General features: G+C 34.7%; 1 protein-coding gene across 1 annotated transcript in view; it reads left to right on the forward strand.

Annotated features, from left to right (window-relative positions):
* LRP1B (LDL receptor related protein 1B) overlaps positions 1-23,327 on the forward strand; it is a gene marked incomplete at its 5' end in the record, with an annotated part of 1,013,530 nt that overhangs the window by 945,790 nt on the left and 44,413 nt on the right. The window lies entirely within an intron of this gene.

Below are 23,327 nucleotides of genomic sequence, written 5' to 3' on the forward strand. Positions count from 1 at the left end.
AGGGAAAGCCTTTTGAAATTTAGTTTTTCTTTTTCTATTTGATTTTCTTAGGGGAGGGCTGGCAAGAGAAATAACACTTACTGAACATACATAATGTGTTGGTCACAGAGATACGTGCTGTTATACATTATTTTATCTGATATATGAACATATGATATTATGACAAATGCTCATACAACCCTATGAGGTTAGTATTATTAGTCCAACTTTATGAATGCTGAAAAATGTGATGAAGTCATTGTCCCTAATCTGCAACATAGGAACCACAGTTTACAGCCTTGCAGGTCTGACTCCACAAGGCTTCTGGTGTATTTTCCTGTCGTTTAATAGCCTTCCCATTCTATTGCATCTTTTTAGACTCACTATGAGAACACTCAAAGCTCAGGTGGCACAGTGGCTCAACCTGGTCTTTTCAAGTTTCTACACCATTGAAGAGAGGTTTTAATAATTATTTTAATCTTGACTTGATTCAGACTATGGCAGGCCCAAGCAGAAGAGACCAAAAGACTAATAATGACCAGGAAAATAGAATAGAATCTTTTCAGTTAGGATGAAGGCCAATTAGAACTGACCTTTGAACTCCAAGAAAGGACCATGACTTAAAAGTGAAATTATCAATTAGGAGTAGCAATTGCCTAGATATTCAAGTATTCAAGATTCTTAGAACATTCACACCTAGAGTATTAAAGTATTTTGGAGCCCTGTCCCCCGATTCTTTTTCTCCTGGTGAGAAGATAAGCATTGCCTTCATTCTGGCCTTCATCATCTCTTGCCTGGATTATTACAACACATTCCCTTATGTACCTTTTCTTGAACCTTGGAAACCCGTCCATTGTGTCCAAAATGTGCCCCTTTTAATTGATCATACCTCTTTTTCTTCACACATGGTATCCTGAATATCTGCCAAGCCTAATTCCCCAACTTTGTCTTCTTAACTTCTCTTTGCTATAGGACGCTCAGCACTTCTCTTTGGCACTTTCACCCTGTATTAATGTCATCATTCATATTCTTGACTCTCTACCCCACTAGAATACGAAATAGGCCATGGTGTTTTGCATATCTTACAAATCTTGGGAGTTAAATCACTGCCTGGTCTTAGTAGATAATGTTAAGTATGTGAGTGAATGTAAACCAAGTAGCAGGATTCTGTTTCCAGCCTGCTAGGCTCAGTTTTTTTCTGTTCTCTGACAAGATCCCACTGAAAAGGCAGGGCCAAAGTTCTGGGCCACCTTTACTTACTAGCTCATTAAGAGCTACACTCCATGAGAAATTTTGTGCCTGTGTTTTAAGTTTGAAAAATATAGTGAAAAAATACAATTATGTTTGAATTAACATGTGTGAAGGAAAATAAATACTTTTCTCATGTGAGCAGGACAGAGAATAGTGAGCTGAGGGTAAGATAATGTAATAACATTAATTTTTTTTAACTCTACATATTTTAGAAGAAATTGTCAGTTATAAAAATATTGTTGAAGACAATTTTGATCCCTTAGTAAAACTAGAATTACTAAAAACAGATTTTTACTATAATGTTGTGCCTTCATTTAAAGGAAATGTAAAAATAATAAGAGGGACAATATTCAGGGAAAATGTGGTAATATAAAAAATAATTTATTGGAAACAACTAAATCTAAGAAGATTTATGTCAAAGTACATATTCTGATTATTAAAATTAACTTATTCAACTGATATATATTGAACATTTCTGGGTCTCATTTATTGTTCTAGGCATTAGAGATACATTGGTATAAAAGCTCTTTTGAAGATACTTGCCTACTTAATTTTTGGTGAATAAAAAACCAAATGATATGTCTTTTCAGATAAAAAGCTGTGACTTAAGAGTTATATAGTCAAAAAATGATTAGTTGGAGATCAGAAATGGGTGTTATGCCATACTATTTAGAAGCATACTTATTTTATACAATTATATGTCAAATTCCAACAACATGTTTATAAAGTTAATTATGAATAAACTTTTATTTCTGTGTCATGTAACTTACACCTTTAGTGTAATTATGTTTCAGTAATTAACTTTTAGTAATTACAGTTAATAATTTTGGTAAGTATAACTAAAAAAAATTAAGAATGCTTAATTACTTTTGCTGGCATTATAGCAGCAACTTTCTTCTATGCCAGCTTCATTTGAGTTTGAGACAATTCTAATCTCACAATACTCTTGAAACAGTTCATCACCTGTTACCTTGCCAACTTTAGATGACTTCTTTTTCTACTTTCATGCCACATTAGCCCTACCAACAGGTATTTGCTCTTCTTTTTCCAACTTAAGGAAGAGTGAATATACAAAGTAATATGAAGGACTACAAAAAACAGCCTTAAAACTGCCTAACTGAAGGTTGAAAATAACCTGCTACACAAATAATGGTTAGTAACTGTTTAAAGAGGCATTTGTATCGAAATAAACTGAAAATGCCCAGTGGGAGCCCTCAAAAAAAAAAAAAAAAAGCAAAGTTTTGCATGAATAGAAACCACCTATTATTGTGATTCTGTTGTACTTGGTGTTAAGTAAACTGAATGGATTCATAATTATCTACATACAGAGTTGGGTATGAGAAGACCATATAGTACATAAATCATGCACAGACAGACACACAGATTGAAAAAAAATTTTTACTTGGGGCTTACCTCAAACCAAGCAAACTGTTTCTAGTTAAATGCATCTGCTAACATTATTTTTAAAATAATTATATCAAATGTAAATTTAAGAGTAGTTTTAAAACATCATGCTTTATGTCAGATTTGGAATGTCAGCTGACATGTTTTGAAAAAATGTCATGAGTCAGGAATCTTTAAATACTTTAAATATAAGACAATTAAGATTCCTATCTTATAGTTAATATGATAACCTTCATGTTTAAGTATTAAAGATTTCATCACTGTAAACTGGTGTTGTTATTCTGTTTCAATCAAAACATAGAACCTCTTTTGGTAATTGGTAATTAATATTCTGCAAGAAAAAGTTTGTACTTATATTGATTATTGATAAAAATGGCAAATATTAGTATGGCAAACATCACCGGTTCTCATGGTAAAAAAAACATATTCTCCAAATTTTAAGCTTAGAGCTTCTGAGTCCCAGAATGCAATAAACCAAAGAAAGGAGGGAACGTTTATAATTTATCCTATGAATATGTAACTCATTAAATAAAGAAGAGCACAACTTTGCTTAAATCAAGATAGTACATTCATAATTTTATTCAATTTCATTCTCATGAATGCAAAAATATAATTTTCATAAAGTTTGATTTTAATAAATGGGTATATACTAAGATCCATTGTTTTCTAACAAATGAAGTAACACTAAAAAAAGCAAAGTAAAATAGAAAGGGGATCCCAGAGATAGCCAATAATTTCTCACAACATAGATGATTAATTATATGAAAATGAAATATTATTAGAAAAGCCCACTTATTGGGGATCGCACTAAAGATTCAGACACATCATAAGTATAGGATACTCTGAAAAATAGAAAGTTACTTGTTCCAGAATAGTATTAGAAAATCAGTCCAAAATTCAAGTAGCTAAATTTGAATTTTTAGATCTGCATTACCATTTGAAGATCCATGACTAAAACTGTGGTAATAATAACCTAATTTTCAGTTTGATAAAGTAATTTGTACTTTATTAGTTTTAAGAACTCAGAAGAAAATCTATATTGTAATGAACTGAGGGTAAGCTTTCCTTGCAAGTGAATGATATAATCAACATAGTGCTAGAAACAAACAAATTGGTGTGGATATGACCACATAATAAATGGCACCGTGTTTAACTGACTACTTGAAAACTCAGGTCACTTTCATGAATCATTCTAGATCATGAATAACTGGAATTAAGCTAGAATTTTTCTACTCCAGATATCAATGCTCCTTAATTTGAAAGGTAGTATAGGCTTCTGATCCTTTTAAGAATCTCCTGTCAATCTCCTGTCAAATTTCCTTTGCATAAAATTTCAGTGGCTTTCTGGAACTTCATTGATTATACACTCTAAGTTCACTGGAATCTGTCAAGATGGAATCCAGATTTGAGGATGAAGTATTGGGGTTTAGAGGTGATAATAAGGAATTAAAACATTCTTTCAGAATCATTTAAAATTATACAAAGTAGACAATTGTGAACTAACAAATAGTATTCTACAACTTTGGATTTTCAAATTATTTTCATTATCAAAGGGAAACTCAGTTACATGATTTATAAAAACAATAATTATAATAATTTAACCATCTACTTCTCAGAGTTGTGAATTTCAAGTCAGGTAATCTTTAAAAAAGTTTCTTTTAAGATTTACAATTAAATGCAAATATTTATATTTTAATTTTAATAGATATTTTGAGTACCTATCATTTGTAATATATAATTAATGTGTATTCTAATATATATTTTAGGTAATATATATTCAGGTAATATATAATTTGGATAATACAAAATTAATTTATTAATGTCTTAGCATTCATGTTTATGGAATGAGATTTTTTTAAACATAAATTCTGTAATGATCCATGAATTTAGAATGAAATTCTATATAGAGTTACATAAAGGAAATAGATCAGAGATCAGTTTCTATTATTGAAGAAAATAGTCTCTTGAATAGGTATACATTTTTTTCTCTAATTTTTATTTTTTTATTTGTTTGAATTTTATTTTCTTTATACAGCAGGTTCTTATTAGTTATCTATTTTAAACTTATTAGTGTATACATGTCAATCCCAATCTCCCAATTCATCCCACCACCACCCCCACCCACCCACGGCTTTCCCCCCTTGGTGTCCATACGTTTGTTCTCTACATCTGTGTCTCTATCTCTGCCTTGCAAACTGGTTCATCTGTACCATTTTTCTAGATTCCACATATATGTGTTAATATATGATACTTGTTTTTCTCTTTCTGACTTCACTCTGTATAACAGCCTCTAAGTCCATCCATGTCTCTACAAATGACCCAATTTCATTTCTTTTTATGGCTGAGTAATATTCCACTGTATATATGGACCACATCTTTTTTGTCCATTCGTCTATCAGTGGGCATTTAGGTTGCTTCCATGACCTGGCTATATGTAAATACTGCTGCGATGAACATTGGGAAGCATGAGTCTTTTTGAATTATGGTTTTCTCTGGGTATATGCCAAGTAGTGGATATTGCTGGGTCATATGGTAATTCTATTTTTAATTTTTTAAGGAACCTCCATATTGTTCTCCATAGTGGCTTTATCAATTTACATTCCCACCAACAGTGCAAGAGGGTTCCCTTTTCTCCACACCCTCTCCAGCATTCCTGGTTTGTAGGTCTTCTGATGATGCCCATTCTAACCAGTGTGAGGTGATACCTCATTGTAGTTTTGATTTGCATTTCTCTAATAATTAGTGATGTTGAGCAGCTTTTCATGTGCCCCTTGGCCATCTATCTGTATGTCTTCTTTGGAGAAATGTCTATTTAGGTCTTCTGCTCATTTTTTGATTGGGTTGTTTGTTTTTTTAATATTGAGCTGCATGAGCTGTTTATATATTTTGGAGATTGATCCTTTGTCCATTGATTTGTTTGCAAATATTTTCTCCTATTCTGAGGGTTGTCTTTTCCTCTTGTTTACATTTTGCTTTCCTGTGCAAAAGCTTTTAAGTTTCATTAGGTCCCATTTGTTTATTTTTGTTTCTATTTCCATTTCTCTAGGAGGTGGGTCAAAAAAGATTTGCTGTGATGTATGTCAAAGAGTGTTCTTCCTATGTTTTCCTCTAAGAGTTTTATAGTGTCCAGTCTTACATTTAGGTCTTTAATCCATTTTTGAGTTTATTTTGGTGTATGGTGTTAGGGAGTGTTCTAATTTCATTCTTTTACATGTAGCTGTCCAATTTTCCCAGCACCACTTATTGTAGAGGCTGTCTCTTCTCCACTGTGTACCTTGCCTCCTTTGTCATAGTTTAGTTGACCAATGTGAGTGAGTTTATCTCTGGGCTTTCTATCATGTTCCATTGATCTGTATTTCTGTTTTTGTGCCAGTACCATATTGTTTTGATTACTGTAGCTGTGTAGTATAGTCTGAAGTCAGGGATTCTGATTCCTCCAGCTCCATTTCTTTCCCTCAAGATTTCTTTGGCTCTTTGGGGTCTTTTGTGTCTCCATACAAATTTTAAGATTTTTTGTTCTAGTTCTGTAAAAAATGCCATTGGTAATTTGATAGGGATTGCATTGAATCTGTAAATTGCTTTGGGTAGTATAATCATTTTCACAATATTGATTCTTCCAATCCAAGTACATGTTATATCTCTCCATCTGTTTGTGTCACCTTTGAGACTTTTCATCAGTGTCTTATAGTTTTCTGAGTACAGCTCTTTTACCTCCTTAGGTTGGTTTATTCCTAGGTATTTTATTCTTTCTGTTGCAGTGGTGAATGGGATTGTTTCCTTAATTTCTCTTTCAGATTTTTCGTTGTTAGTGTATAGGAATGCAAGAGATTTCTGTGCCTTAATTTTGTATCCTGCAACTTTACCAAATTCATTGATTAGCCCTAGTAGTTTTCTGGTGGCATCTTTAGGATTCTCTATGTATAGTATCATGTCATCTGCAAAACAGTGACAGTTCTAATTCTTCTTTCCAATTTGTATTCCTTTTATTTCTTTTTCTTCTCTGACTGCCATGGCTAGGACTTCCAAAACTATGTTGAATAATAGTGGCAAGAGTGGACATCCTTGTCTTATTCCTGATCTTAGAGTAAATGCTTTCAGTTTTTCAACATTGAGAATGAAGCTTGCTGTGGGTTTGTCATATGTGGCCATTTTTATGTTGAGGTAGGTTTCCTCTATGCCCACTTTCTGGAGAGTTTTTATCATAAATGGGTGTTGTATTTTGTCAAAAGCTTTTTCTGCATCTATTGAGATGATCATATGGTTTTTATTCTTCAGTTTGTTAATATGGTGTATCACATTGATTGATTTGCGTATGCTGAAGAATCCTTGCATCCCTGGGATAAATCCCACTTCGCGATGGTCCTTTTAATGTGTTATTGGATTCTGTTTGCTAGTGTTTTGTTGAGGATTTTTGCATCTATATTCATCAGTGATATTGGTCTGTAATTTTCTTTTTTTGTGGCATCCTTGTCTGGTTTTGGTATCAGGGTGATGGTGGCCTCGTAGAATGAGTTTGGGAGTGTTCCATTCTCTGCAATTTTTTGTAAGAGTTTGAGAAGGTTGGGTGTTAGCTCTTCTCTAAATGTTTGATAGAATTCACCTGTGAAGCCATCTGGTCCTGGGCTTTTGTTTGTTGGAAGATTTTTAATCACAGTTTGAATTTCATTACTTTTGATTAGCCTGTTCACATTTTGTATTTCTTCCTGGTTCAGTCTTGGAAGGTTATACCTTTCTAAGAATTTGTCCATTTCTTCCAGGTTGTCCATGTTATTGGTGTAGAGTTGTTTGTAATAGTCTCTTAGGATGCTTTGTATTTCTGCAGTGTCTGTTGTAACTTCTCCTTTTTCATTTCTAATTTCGTTGATTTGAGTCTTCTCCCTGTTTTTCTTGATGAGTCTGGCTAAAGGTTTATCAATTTTGTTTATCTTCTCAAAGAACCAGCTTTTAGTTTTATTGATCTTTGCTATTGTTTTCTTTGTTTCTAGTTCATTTATTTCTGCTCTGATCTTTATGATTTCTTTCCTTCTACTAACTTTGGGTTTTGTTTGTTCTTCTTTCTCTAGTTCCTTTAGGTGTAAGGTTAGATTGTTTATTTGAGATTTTTCTTATTTCTTTAGGTAGGATTGTATTGCTATAAACTTCCCTCTTAGAACGGCGTTTGCTGCATCTCATAGATTTTGGATTGTTGTGTTTTTGTTGTCATTTGTCTCTATGTATTTTTTGATTTCCTCTTTGATTTCTTCAGTGATCTCTTGGTTATTTAGTAATGTATGGTTTATCCTCCATGTGTTTGTGTTTTTTTACGTTTTATTCCCTATAATTCATTTCTAATCTCATAGCGTTGTGGTCATAAAAGATGCTTGATATGATTTCAATTTTCTTAAATTTACTGAGGCTTGATTTGTGACCCAAGATGTGATCTATCCTGGAGAATGTTCTGTGTGCACTTGAGAAGAAAGTGAAATCTGCTGTTTTTGGATGGAATGTCCTATAAATATCGATTAAATCTATCTGGTCTATTGTGTCATTTAAAGCTTGCATTTCCTTATTAATATTCTGTCGGGATGATCTGTCCATTGGTGTCAGTGTGGTGTTAAAGTACCTCACTCTTATTGTGTTACTGTTGGTTTCCTCTTTTATAGCTGTTAGCATTCGCCTTATGTACTGCAGTGCTCCTATGTTGGGTGAATATATATTTATAATTGTTATATCTTCTTCTTGGATCCATCCCTTGATCATTATGTAATGCCCTTCCTTGTCTCTTGTAACATTCTTTATTTTAAAGTCTATTTTATCTGATATGAGCATTGCTACTCCAGCTTTCTTTTGATTTCCATTTGCATGGAATATCTTTTTCCATCCCCTCACTTTCAGTCTGTATGTGTCCCTAGGTCTGAAGTGGGTCTCTTGTAGACAGTATTTATATGGGTCTTGTTTTTGTGTCCATTCAGGGAGCCTGTGTCTTTTGGCTGGAGCATTTAATCCATTCACATTTAAGGTGATTATTGATATGTATGTTCCTATTACCATTATCTTAAGTGTTGTGTGTTTGTTTTGTAGGTCCTTTTTTTCTCTTGTGTTTCAAACTTGGAGAAGTTCCTTTTAGCATTTGTTGTGGAGCTGGTTTGGTGCTGCTGAATTCTCTTAGATTTTGTTTGTCTGTAAAACTTTTGATTTCTTCATCAAATCTGAATGAGATCCTTGCTGGGTAGAGTAATCTTGGTTGTAGGTTTTTCCCTCTCATCACTTTAAATATATCATGTCACTCCCTTCTGATTTGTAGAGTTTCTGCTGAGAAATCAACTGTTAACCTTCTGGAAGTTCCCTTGTATGTTATTTGTCGTTTTTCCCTTGTTGCTTTTAATAATTTTTGTTTGTTTTTAATTTTTGTCAAATTTGACTACTATGTGTCTTGGCATGTTCTTCCTTGGGTTTATCCTGCCTGGTACTCTCTGTGCTTCCTGGATTTGGTTGTCTCTTTCCTTTCCCATGTTATCTCCTCAATTTTTTTCTCAGGTCCTTTCTCTCTCTCTTCCCCTTCTGGGACCCATATAATGTGAATGTTGGTGCGTTTAATGTTGTCCCAGAGGTCTCTTAGTCTGTCTTCATTTCTTTTCATTCTCTTTTCTTTATTCTGTTCTGCAGCAGTGAATTCCACCATTCTGTCTTCCAGGTCACTTATCCGTTCTTCTGCCTCAGTTATTCTGCTATTGATTCCTTTTCGTATATTTTTCATTTCAGTTATTTTATTGTTCATCTCTGTTTGTTTGGTCTTTAATTCTTTTAGGTCTTTGTTAAACATTTCTTGTATCTTCTGATCTTTGCCTCCATTCTTTTTCCAAGGTCTTGGATCATCTTCACTCTCATTATTCTGAATTATTTTTCTGGAAGTTTGCCTATCTCCATTTCATTTAGTCATTTTTCTGGGTTTTCTTCTTGTTCCTTCATCTGGTACATAGTCCTCTGCCTTTTCATTTTCTCTCTCTTTCTGTGAATATGGTTTTCATTCCAGAGGCCTCAGGATTGTGGTCCTTCTTGCTTCTGCTGTCTGCCCTCTGGTGGATGAGGCTGTCTAAGAGGCTTGTTCAAGCTTCCTGATGGGAGGTACTGGTGGTGGGTAGAGCTGGGTGTTATTCTGTTGGGTAGAGCTCAGTAAAACTTTAATCTGCTTGTCTCCTAATGGGTGGGGCTGGGTTGGTTGTTTGGCATGAGGCAACCCATCACTGGAGCCTTCCTGGCTCCTTGGTGGGGCCAATGGTGGACTCCAGGAGGGCTCACGCCAAGGAGCACTTCACAGAATTTCTGCTGTCACTGTCCTTGTCCCAATGGTAATCCACAGCCACCCCCCACCTCTGCAGGAGACCCTCCAACACTAGCAGGTAGGTCTGGTTCAGTCTCCTATGGGGTCACTGCTCCTTCCCCTGCGTCCCAATGTGCACACTACTTTGTGTTTGCCCTCCAAGAGTGGAGTCTCTGCCTCCCGCACTCCTGTCAAAGTCCTGCAATCAAATCCCACTAGCCTTCAAAGTCTGATTTTCTAGGAATTCCTCCTCCTGTCGCTGGACCCCCAGGTTGGGAAGCCTTACGTGGGGCTCAGAACCTTCACTCCAGTGGGTGGACTTCTGTGGTATAAGTGTTCTCCAGTTTGTGAGTCACCCACCCAGTGGTTATGGGATTTGATTTAATTGTGATTGTGCCCTTCCTACCATCTCATTGCGGCTTCTCCTTTTCTTTGCATGTGGGGTATCCTTTTAGGTGAATTCCAGTGTCTTCCATTGATATTTGTTCAGCAGTCAGTTGTGATTCCAGTGCTCTCACAAGAGGGAGTGAGAGCACGTCCTTCTACTCTGCCATCTTGAACTAGTCTCCTAGGTTTACTTTCATACATAGGTTAGGCTATGACTACAAAATGAAACCTATTGGAAGCTGAAAAGTTTAGTTTACATCTATGGAATGCCCATTTCTGGGAAAACTGTAGGTCACATCTTTCATTCACCTGGTGGTCTGGAGTATCTGGTAGTTGTTTCATTGATCCAGCAGCTGAATGTCTATTTTATATAGGCACTAGATATCCAAGAGCCCTTTTTCTGAGACTGGATGGCATCTATCTTTGCTTCCCATCTGAATTTCCTCTTTCATCTCCCACCTTCCTCTCCCCAACTGAAACACACATACATATCTTGGAAAACTTCAGTTAGTTTCAGGAGTAAGTAGAACTAACCTTGATTGATCTCATATTTACATAAATTTGTAACTGCCTTTGGAGTTTTAAAACTAAAAAATCTACAGTATGACTCTTGTTCTCTGCCTTCTGAAGTGCCCTGCTTTCCAAGGGACAGTGCTCATTCATTAACTCAACAAATATAAATAATGCATCTAATGTGTGACAGCCACTGAGGCTTGAGAATTAGTCATGAATAAAACAGAAAACTGCTCTCATGGTACACTTTAGTATTTATAAAAAATATGCAAACAAACGTATTAAGTGTCTGGTGGTGAGAAATGAGATGATGAAAGATAAAGCAGAGTAAATTAAGAACCTAATACAGTCTGAATGAAGAAAAGAGTCAGGGGGCTATAGAAACTAAAACACATTAGTTAACTATATCAGAAGTGTATTGCTACAGTATCTTTTTGTAAGCTGGGTACGTAAAAGAGTAATGAGTTAATCTCATCGCCTTAAGGTTGAAACAATTTACAAGAATGTTTTCAAAGAACAATAATCTTTATAAATCAAAAGTATACTGGATTAAATTGTTTATTGATTAATTGCAGTAATTCAATGCCTAGTTCTTATCATGTTAAAGGGTAATGCTACTAATTAAAGTGATTTTCTGTAACCTTTGAATTACTATGAAAGTAAAGTAGAAAGCCGATTTTTATATATGAATAATCTGTTTTATGCCTACACATCTAACCTAAAGGAAACTTGCACATTTGACCAGGGGATATCTTTTATAATTTGCTACATACTACTCTGTCAGGTGACCTTTTCAAGATGACTTTCTCAATATTTTAGGGAACTCTCATTAAATAGTAATCACTTATCACACCAGTGTAAAAACCCCTCTCTATATATCTGTATAGATATTGATATATGGATATAAAGAAACATATATATTATGTATTTTGCAAGGTAACATATTGAAGGAAAAGTAGGAGGAAGTTACATCTAATTATATCAGAAATCATTACTTTAACATTTAGTTTTGAAGTGAGTAGCTTGGAAGAAAGAAAGGATGAAAAGTTGGAATGGAGAAGAGATAGAGAAAGGAGAAAAAATATGTATATAGGAACTGCATGGGTTTGTCTACGATGGCCATGTCTTCTCCCAGTATGAGGTAAGACATTCCCTGCCCTCTCGTTAGGGTACAACATGATGACAATAACTTTCTTAATGATACTCCCATCTGAGATGATCGTTTCCATGATCAATTCCAGGCATTGTTCACCTCTCATTTCTCCATGAAATTATTTCTAGTTTTCTACAAATGAGTTATTAATTTGTGCTCTGAATTGTCTTAAAGAAATAGTTCTTAACTAAAATATTTTATTGATCTTAATTTTTTTCAGTTGTGTTAGCCCTGAAGTTCTATCAAATTATAGGCACCCTGAGGGTAAGGGCAATATTAACACTATAGATACTATTAACATCGTAGATGTTAATAAATTTTATTAGGCTGAAATGAATTGAACTTTAGTACCATTCAATGTCTTGATAAAGAAATCAGGGCCGAAACATGGTAAATGCTTTGTTTATGGTGAGAGAGTTACTACATATATGTGTGTGTATTGCTTATTCTACGTTTAAGCCATCATATGCTTATTCACTTGTATGGTTTTAAGTTAGCCTCATCTGATAATTGTATTTAGCTGTCATCTGCAAGTGAACTTGCTTTCAAGTCTCAAATGACTCTCTACTACTTTATACTTACTTGATAAAAGCTTTTATAGCTGGATTGCTTTAAAAATAGAGGAATACTCAACCCAGAACATCCTTTATACACAAAAGTTATGTAGGTTTCTCTGATATTTGAAAAAAACATTGCCATGATAGTTTTATGAGTTAATTTTGACTATTGCTAAAATTACTGATGCCCTCATTGTTAATATACATTTTGAAACAGCAGCCTGTTGAGAATTTAAATGCTGGTACTTTTAAAATCCCACCCCATATGTCTCACTCAAATGAAAATTTTATTAAATTGGCTTTCTGAATCTTATATTTTCCTTTTACCTGGATACTCCGAGATGGCAGTGTTTGCTCAGAATAGATCTCACTCTAAATTTTTGCAGTTTTCTCTATAAAATATTTGGGATATATTTCAATTTTTAGTAATAAATTAGAAAATGCTAATTTTCTTAAACATGCTTTTCTGATGAAAATTTATCAGCTCTAATCAGAGTTTTGCACACATTTTCCCCTGGTGAGTATTTAATTGGCATACCTGGATTCAGTGTTTGCCTACTTTATTAAACTCAGTTCTGAAAACAGAAGATATATTTAGGACTATGCAACAGGTTTAATTATTAAAATATCTTAGGCTCTGTGAAACATTGGAGTAATGTGAAAAAGAATACATTCTAGTATTTCTTAAATTTGTTTTTATTTTTTAATATAATCTTTAAAGACAGCAACCATAAAATTCTAAGCAAATTATACAAGTTACTTTATCTCTTTGCCTCCTAAACCATGATAAATGAAAAACTGACTCCAGAGAAGAAAGGCTGCCGTCACTTTTGTTAACATTTTTAAGAATCTGAAAACTTTTCCAGAAAACCTTCTAAATGTTTTCATCTTAAATTATGTGTCAGCAAATGGTGACACTCAGGAATGTCGTACTTTGAGATTTCTTGGCTGTTATTTTGGTTTCCTATTTGTCCGGAGTGACTCAGAGCTGATCCTACCTGATATTGAATATATCATATGTATGGTTATGTGTTCCCTTCAAGTAAGAGAGTCTAGTGCTGTAAGCCAATTACTAGTGGCTAGAGAGGCCAATGTTCAACTTGGGTTGGGATGGAATGCTGAGAATGGCACATGAAAACTGAATGTTTCGATGAGATATAGGAGCCCAGATTGAGTTCCTGAGCTCTAATTTTGCTTGTCTGTATGGCATCAGGTAAGCTCTTCTGGGTCTGTTGCTCTTGCTACTGCAGGGTCCATTAGCATTCTGACTGGTGGTTAGACCTTCAGATATCTATATAGATGGAGGCCCATTCAATTTTAGACACACATAAGGAAAAAAGAACACCATAGTATTCCAAATTACTTTCTGGATTTTTTTTTCTTGAGTGTGAGTAATTGAATAAGACAAATAAGAGTTTATTCTCTAGAATTTGACTTATTGGCGTTTGAATTTCAGTCTTCTCACTTTTTCTTGTGTCGTCATTGGCAAGTTGTGTAACCTCTCTGTGCCTCAGAATAATCACCTATAAAATGAGAGTAATATCATGTAATGCTGAGACTAAAGCCAACACATGTGCCTGGCATGTAGAAGACAGCTAAAAACAAGTGTTTTTTATCATCATAATCATCATTTCCATCATTTTACTCAAAACAGGCTCTCATTGGCCTTTTTGGTATTAAGGATATTGTTGAGTATGGATGGGTGAGCAGGGAATCATGACATAATCTCAGGTGTGTTTAGTAATACTGACTCTGTTCAAAGATGACAAAAGGGCATCTTGGAGAAGTTAGTCAAGTAATTCAGATGAGGTCACATTGTTAGTCAGAGGAAGGGCTGAATTAAACCTCCAAGTCCCTCATATTCTGGCCAATGATTTTGTTTTTTCTTTCTTTTTATTATGTCACCCTAGTATAAGTATTCATCAAAAGTTTATAAAACACCATGTTGGCTCTTCTGGAAATTCTTCTGCCTTTTATACATATGTGGAAGCAGCTATAAACATCCCGGCAGGGAGAACATTAGCAAAATTCATAGAACCTACTACTCCTGAGACAAATAACAGTGAAGGTGGAGTATGAATTGCACTGAAATTGGAGCTCAGTTATAGAATGCCTGGGGGTATGTGCTGTGGGTTTACCTAGTCTTTGTGAAAGTAATACCATCCTACTTTTAATTTATTGGTGTGTGTGTGTGTGTGTATGTGTGTGTGGTCCTAAATTATCAAATGCTTATTTAAATTAGGAATCTTAAAGCCAATTCACATAGCACTTTTTTATTTTTTATTTTTCACATTTTTTTTAAAGGCCAGGTCAAAATTCAGTGAAGTAGGACAATTGATGTACATACATGTGATTGCATAATTTAGTCTCCCCTGTATAACCACTCTGTATTACCAATTAAATACTCTCCAGGTTACTCATTATTCTTACTGAGTATCTTCAGCTCCTGTTTAGGTAGTATATTTTGGTTTGGTTTTCTTCTCTTTAAATAAATTTCACACTTCACTAACTATTACAATGTGAATAGCCCAGTTGCAAATATGAGTAAATAACTAAACGGTCTTGGCAATTACTTTTCAATAGAAAGAAATATTTGGGAAAGAAGTTAAATGCAGCTAGAGATTTTATAGGCATCTGGCTCCCCGTGAATATTCATAAACTTGTATATATACCCATACATGTACATATTTTTATGTGGTCTATTAAGATACTGTAAAAAATATTAAAGGAAGAAGTATCTCCTTGGATTTCTGGTTACTTAAAAAGAAAAGAGAAAGAGAGAAAGAGAAAAAGAGACAGTGCAATAATGATCTGCCTTGAAAATTACTCCGTTTCTGTTGCAGAAAATAGCCATTCACTTATTCTCCAGTTACTATCTACTTAATTACCATGTGAATACTCTGTAATTATATATCCGTCATTGTCCTTTAGAGTACATGATTGTGTTTGGTGCTGCTATGCAGTTCTTAGTGTAATTACCCTACACAGTTTATAACAATTTTTATATTGTGAATATAAAATGTTATTATATAATTTCATGGTAATCTCTACTTTCTTAGCACAAATTAATTGCATTTCATTATTGCTCCTTCTTACCATATACAGAAATCTCAATTATTATGCCATTCAGGTCAGTAAAATGCTCAAAACTTATGAGCTAGAATGTTCCAAAGGAAGGAAGGTTTTGTTGGTAGTAATATATGTAGGCTCTTGCCACAGTAGACATTATTCAGATCAGTTTTAATTGCTTTTTTCTTCTTGTTTTAACCTTTTAATTGGCTTATCAGCTCTCTAGAGCTGGTGTCCTGTCTTGTATTTCTGAACTCTTCTCACAGCTCCCAGTATACAATTAGACACATGCATGTCCTCAGCAAATAATTACACATCCACCACTTCCATTATATCATCATGGTGTTTAAAATTAGATCAACTATATTGTTCCACCTGCTTTTCTTTCCATAAATTCCAGACTGTTGCTGTTGAACACTTACTGGCCAATCTGACTAGCCTCTTTTATCTTCAGCCTTCAATCTTCAATTCCTTCCCTATTTCATCCTCTCTACCAAAATGTCTCATCACCTGTATTTTCTTCTAACTTTTCTTCTTATAGTCTATTGCATTTTTTTTAACTTTCTCTCAGTTCCAATAATTATTAAGCTAAATTTAAAATTTGGGGGGAAAAGATTATTGTGTTGGGGAAAGTGCGTGTATGTGTGTGTGTCTGTGTGTCAGAAAATAGAAGATGATCCCTTTGTGGTACACCTTGGTGTTAACCAACCACCAACATTCCTAACTCTTTTATTCTTTGGGAGGAATTAAGTTTTTTATTTAGATTTGTCTACTGCTTCATAATCGGTAACATTTCACTTAGTCAAAACTAAAATATGAAAAAAAGCAGAAGGTTATGAAACTTCTGCAAAGGTAATTTCACATAAATAATTGATAGAGTGATAAATGAGTCATTAATAAAAATACCAATATATTTTAGTTAAGAACATGCATATCTATCTTATAGAAAGATTACTTTCAAAATGGTTTTAAAGCATTTTTGATGCTTAAAGTGGTAAGCTGTGTAGGATAACTATTTTCAGTGCTCTAGGATAAAAAAATTGTTCTTCCAGTTATGGTTAGACTTCTCTCTGTTTCTGAGCTTATCAAGAAAGACTCCTTAGAACCAAAGTGAATAATTGCATACCATAGGAGCCTTCTCATATAATATTCTTCTTCATACTTTGCTAAATTTCTGCTGAATTGGGAAGTGCTAATGTAGTATTCCTTTTATTAAATAAATAACTGAAGAGATAGTTAGAATTTAAATATGAGTATGTAGTAATTATTTGAGAGTGTATAGAGAGGAGACACTGATAAAAATACAGCATATATTTATACAAATTTTACATAGATGCTTGTAATTCAAAGTGGATTATAGCTGAAAAGAGAATGAGAGAGAAATAAGGTAGCATTCCTATGACTCACTCTACATTCCTGTCATGATATTGAGACAATTGCAGAGAACATGAACTCTGGTTGAGTCAATCAATTTGCAAATAGTACCATCAGGTGTTTCAAACTTTTTCCTGGACTTGCATATAGTATGTGACATGATTGAACTTGAAATATCAGAGAGCTTTTGAAGGAGTTATTTTGATTTACAAATATCCAGTGCTTATGTGATAGATTAAATACGAGATGCTGAAGTCTCCTATCAAGTAAGATCTACCTTCTCCTGTGTTCAGAAATCTTGGAGTTGGAGTTGAATAAATAGCAAAGGCTTTAAGAGGAGAAAGAAAGAAGGAAAGAGAGAGAGAGGGAGGGAGGGAGGGAGGGAATATATATTAAAAGTGTTGGGCCCAAGAATCCTAACAGTGATGCAGAAAACAATCCAGCCAGACATATAATTCAGCATCCTCTACATGTTCCACATATTAAGCCTAACAGTGGGAGATAGTCAGAAATTTTTCATAGGTAGGCATTGGGAAGCCACTCTGACAGGGCTGGAGTATAGTGAGCAGCTCTCTGTCCATAAGCTTCAACTTAGCATAAAGTGCTAAACATGTAAACTGGGAAAAATGAAATGTCTTCCATTTGAATATCTGTAGAGAAAGGGTTCTGAGCCTAAAATTATTTCAGGCTATTTTAGAGGGAAAACATGGCATGGCTTAACAGCATGCAATTTAGAATTATTTATTAAACTGTATATTCTAACATCTGTTTACTTCACAATTTTATATTAGCAAACATTTCTTTACATTCTGTAGGTTCCATTTTTAGGCCATGAGACCAGTCAATTGCAATTGAATAATGTGCACTTGACATTTGACATGCTTCAAAAAATATTAAAAGCATTAAAGGGTGGAGGATTTCCTTTTTTTTAAAACATCTTTATTGAAGCATAATTGCTTTACAATGGTGTGTTAGTTTCTGCTTTATAACAAAGTGAATCAGTTATACATATACATATATCCCTATATCTCCTCCCTCTTGCTTCTCCCTCCGACCCTCCCTATCCCATCCCTCTAGGTGGTCACAAAGCACCGAGCTGATCTCCCTGTGCTTTGCGGCTGCTTCCCACTAGCTATCTATTTTACGTTTGGTAGTGTATATATATGTCCATGCCTCTCTCTCACTTTGTCCCAGCTTACTCTTCCCCCTCCTCATGTCAAGTCCAATCTCTACGTCTGCATCTTTATTCCTGTCCTGCCCCTACGTTCTTCAGAACCTTTTTTTTTTTTTCAGATTCCATATATATGTGTTAGCATACAGTATTTGTTTTTCTCCTTCTGACTTACTTCACTCTGTATGACAGACTCTAGGTTCACTACAAATAACTCAATTTTGTTTCTTTTTATGGCTGAGTAATATTCCATTGTATATATGTGCCACATCTTCTTTATCCATTCATCTGCCAATGGACACTTAGTTGCTTCCATGTCCTGGCTATTGTAAATAGAGCTGTAATGAACATTGTTGTACATGACTCTTTTTAAATTATGGTTTTCTCAGGGTATATGCCCAGGAATGGGATTGCTGGGTCATGTGGTAGTTCTATTTTCAGTTTTTTAAGGAACTTCCATACTGTTCTCCATAGTGGCTGTATCAATTTACATTCCCACCAACAATGCAAGAGGGTTCTCTTTTCTTCACACCCTCTCCAGCATTTATTATTTGTAGATTTTTGGATGATGGCCATTCTGACTGGTGTGAGGTGATACCTCATTGTAGTTTTGATTTGCATTTCTCTAATGATTAGTGATATTGAGCATCCTTTCATATGTTTGTTGGCAATCTGTATTTGCAGATGACATGATACTATACATAGAGAATCCTAAAGATGCTACCAGAAAACTACTACAGCTAATCAATGAATTTGGTAAAGTAGCAGGATACAAAATCAATGCACAGAAATCTCTTGCATTCCTATACACTAATGATGAAAAATCTGAAAGAGAAATTAAGGAAACATCCCATTTACTATTGCAACAAAAAGAATAAAATACCTAGGAATAAACCTGCCTAAGGAGACAAAAGACCTGTATGCAGAAAACTGTAAGACACTGATGAAAGAAATTAAAGATGATACAAACAGATTGAGAGATATACCATGTTCTTGGATTGGAAGAATCAACATGGTGAAAATGACTATACTACCCAAAGCAATCTACAGATTCAGTTCAATCCCTATCAAACTACCAATGGCATTTTTCACAGAACTAGAACAAAAAATTTCACAATTTGTATGGAAACACAAAGACCCCCGAATAGCCAAAGCAATCTTGAGAAAGAAAAATGGAGCTGGAGGAATCAGGCTCCCAGACTTCAGACTATACTACAAACTACAGTAATCAAGACAGTATGGTACTGGCACAAAAGCAGAAATATAGATCAATGGAACAGGATAGAAAGCCCAGAGATAAACCCATGCACATATGGTCACCTTATTTTTGATAAAGGAGGCAAGAATATACAATGGGGAAAATACAGCCTCTTCAATAAGTGGTGCTGGGAAAACTGGACAGCTACATGTAAAAGAATGAAATTAGAACACTCCCTAACCCCATACACAAAAATAAGCTCAAAATGGTTTAAGGACCTAAATGTAAGGCCAGACACTATAAAACTCTTTGAGGAAAACATAGGCAGAACAGTCTTTGACATACATCACATCAAGCTCCTTTTTGACACATCTCCCAGAGAAATGGAAATAAAAACAAAAATAAACAAATGAGACCTAATGAAGCTTAAAAGCTTTTGCACAGCAAAGGAAACCATAAACAAGATGAAAAGACAACCCTCAGAATTGTAGAAAATATTTGCAAATGAAGCAACTGACAAAGGATTAATCTCCAAAATTTACAAGAAGCTCATGCAGCTCAGTATCAAAGCAAACAACCCAATCCATAAATGGACAGAAGACCTAAATAGACATTTCTCCAGAGAATTTCCTTTTAAGCATAAAAAGTGGACCATGAATTCCTTTAAAAAAATATCGTGTGTAAAGAGAAAAGCTATTAGCCTGTTTAGCAAATTAAGCAGAATTTATAAAATATTCTCATTGTAGCTTATATGCCATTAGATTAAAAAAATCTTTCTATGGAAAAATAACATACATAGAAATGTTTAAAATCACAGGTATACAGTTCAATAATTTATCCCCAGCTGTACATACCAGTGTAAACTGACATTCAGGTCAAGAATAAACATTATCATCACCTCAGATGCCCCCTGGTGTTCTTCATCACTATCCCTTTCCTCCTCCTCAAAAATAACTCTTTTTTATTTTTATTTTTTATTTTTTGCAGTACATGGGCCTCTCACTGTTGTGGCCTCTCCCCTTGCAGAGCACGGGCTCTGGATGCACAGGCTCAGTGGCCATGGCTCATGGGCCCAGCCACTCCGCAGCATGTGGGATCTTCCTGGACCGGGGCACGAACCTGTGTCCCCTGCATTGGCAGGTGGCCTCCCAACCACTGCACCACCAGGGAAGCCCCTCAAAAATAATTCACTTTTGACTCTTAAAACCATAGATTAGTTCTGCCTTTTGAAGTTATATAAATAAAAAAGTAGTATATATATTTTTCTGTCCAGCATTTTTCTCTCAGTATTATTTTTGTGAGATTCATCCATGTCATTGTGTTATAACTGTAATGTCTTCATTTTTCATTTATCTCTTTCCATATAAATATACATATATATATGAACTACAGTTTATCCATTCTTCTTACAATGGACATTTAGATTATTTTCTGTTTTCGGCTATTTCAAAAATATTGCTGTGCATATTATGTACATGTTTGTGTGCACATGTACATGCTTTTTTCTGGGATATACAGTATATTAAGAGTAAAAATGCTAGGTCATAAAGTGTGGGTATGTTCAAATTTAGTATATACTGTCAATTGTTTCCCAAACTGGTTGAACCAGTTTATATTCCCACTACTTGTGTATGAGAGTTTCTGCTATTTGTTGTCAATTTGGTATGTGTGCAATGGTATTTCTTTGAGCTATTAATTTGTATTTCCTTGATTACTAATGAGTTGTATATATTCTCACATCTTTATAATCTTAGTCTAAAACAGATTTAATTTATGCACCAAAACTAGTTATAATTAGTAAATTGTAGGTAAATTTTTAACTTTGACCTTTAGCACCCTAGATAAGTGCAAACTGTTCCTTGCTACAGTATGGTGTAGGGCAATCATCAACCCTCAGAATGTTAACCCAGTTTTTTCGAGTTTCTTAGGTCTTCTCAGTGATGTGATTATAAAAAAAGTGGTTCAAAATTTTAGGGTAAAATTTACATTTTAATTAGGGCTCACAAATTAGTCAAGAAATAAGCTATTTTAGTCAAATCAAATCTATTTACGATTATGAGACAATGTAGTCCCTTTGCTAATCAGTAAATTGTTTTCCGATTTCTTACATTCCCTCATTCCCAAATTATATTTACTCAACCGGTCCCACGGGGATCACCTGGGCCTCGTTTATGATCTATAAATTGGAATCCAGGGGTGGTGGTGGATGAAAGGGAAAGACACTGGAATTTTTATTTGCAAATAAGTTACCTACATGATTCTGATGAATTATCCACTGTGGAAAAACCTCATAATATGAAGATCTTGGACAGATACATCAGCTGACTTCTATGTCCCATCAGAAAAATGAACCAGGACCAAAGAATGAAATTTAAAGCAATTAGAGACAATCTTAAAAGAGCTCTCTGTCAATAAGTGGTATGTAGCAACCTGAGGAAGGAAAATTTTTCTTTAGAGATTTCTGCATAGGAGATGGTACTAGATGATTATGTAGGCTGCTGCTAATACATTCTTCATAAATAAAAACAGAAGCTGTGCTGTGTAAACTCTACCTGCCAAGCCTAGAACAACTACAGATAGACATCATAATGGACAGATACTAACACTGACTTAATTTTTAGATCTCCACGTCTCTCACCTTTCGAAAGTGCTGCTTTCCTTGTATACAGCCAAGACCCTTAGTAATAAGCTTCATCATGGAATTGCACTTGGCATAAAGTAACAGAAAGCAGAAGAATGCTTGAAATAAATTTCCATAAATATGAAGCAAGCCTGTCAGTAAATTTAATTTCTGTCTGATTTAATAAACAGCTAGATAGATACACAAACATGAAAATTATAAATTATGTTTTAACTTTTCTCACCTACCATAACTGTCTTATCACAGGTTAAAGTTTATAAATTGTGATTTTTATCTCAGCTAATCTCATTTAACATTGCTTCATGGTTAGATAGCTAAAATGAAATTGCAGCTCCAAACACAAAGTCTGGGATCAATTTGACCAGTTCTTCTGCTTACAATTATTTGTACTATAAATTTCAATATTTTGAATATGGTAAATTCGAATACATTGATATGTCAACAGACATATAAACTTGTTTTTCAAAAGACAGGCAGAATATCTAATTGCAAAGTCAATGTGGTTCTTATATTATTAAATGGTCTTCGTTTTATTACTGACGTTCAAGAGGTATAGAAATACTTGAGCAAGACTTCCTTGGTGATTGAGAAAATTGTCTGTAGCCCTCAGTAGGAATCATCTCCAAAGTAAAGGGCTCAGCTACAGGGAGGTTTTCCCTCTGACTGATGGGGAGGTTAGGTTCTCATCTAGGAGGGGGCAATAGTCTAGACTTCTGTTATCACTTCCTACCCATGATGGATCAGTTAGTCTTCCAGTCTACCTTTCTATTAAGGTTCCATGAGAGGCACACCTCCTGTCTGCTTACCTGCCCAGGCGTTTGGAAATACTGGGCCTGTTCTGGCTCATAGAGGGAGGCTTCTTTCCACCACACCAAAAGCTAGAGAAGAGGTAGGATTCCCCTACTCACCACTCACTACCCTGTTCTCTGGATGAAAAGAGTTGCGAAGAGGGACAAAGATAAATGACATCTAAAGAAATCTTGAGCATTTCTGTTCATTTCAGAATAACAGTAATATTGCTCATTAGAAGGAAAACTGAGGAAACTTGTGAACTTAAACTTTAAAACTCAGAACCACAAGAGTTTGTCACTTAGTATTATATCAGTATAACCCATCTCCTCTTAGAAAGATGAAATGACACCTAACTCAGGCAAAAAGAGGAACCAATGGCATTATTAAAGAATTCTGGTTACATCCAATTACACGCTGCTTTTGTAAATTAATCTACCTATTCTCTGACCATTTTAAAATATTAAGTGAAAGGTAACATTTATTGTGACTCAAGAAATATATCTTGAAATATTTCAAGAAATTTCATTTCTATGTTGTG

Source organism: Lipotes vexillifer, unplaced genomic scaffold, assembly GCF_000442215.2.
Source record: "Lipotes vexillifer unplaced genomic scaffold, Lipotes_vexillifer_v1.1 scaffold606, whole genome shotgun sequence".
Classification (NCBI taxonomy): Eukaryota; Metazoa; Chordata; class Mammalia; order Artiodactyla; family Lipotidae; genus Lipotes; species Lipotes vexillifer.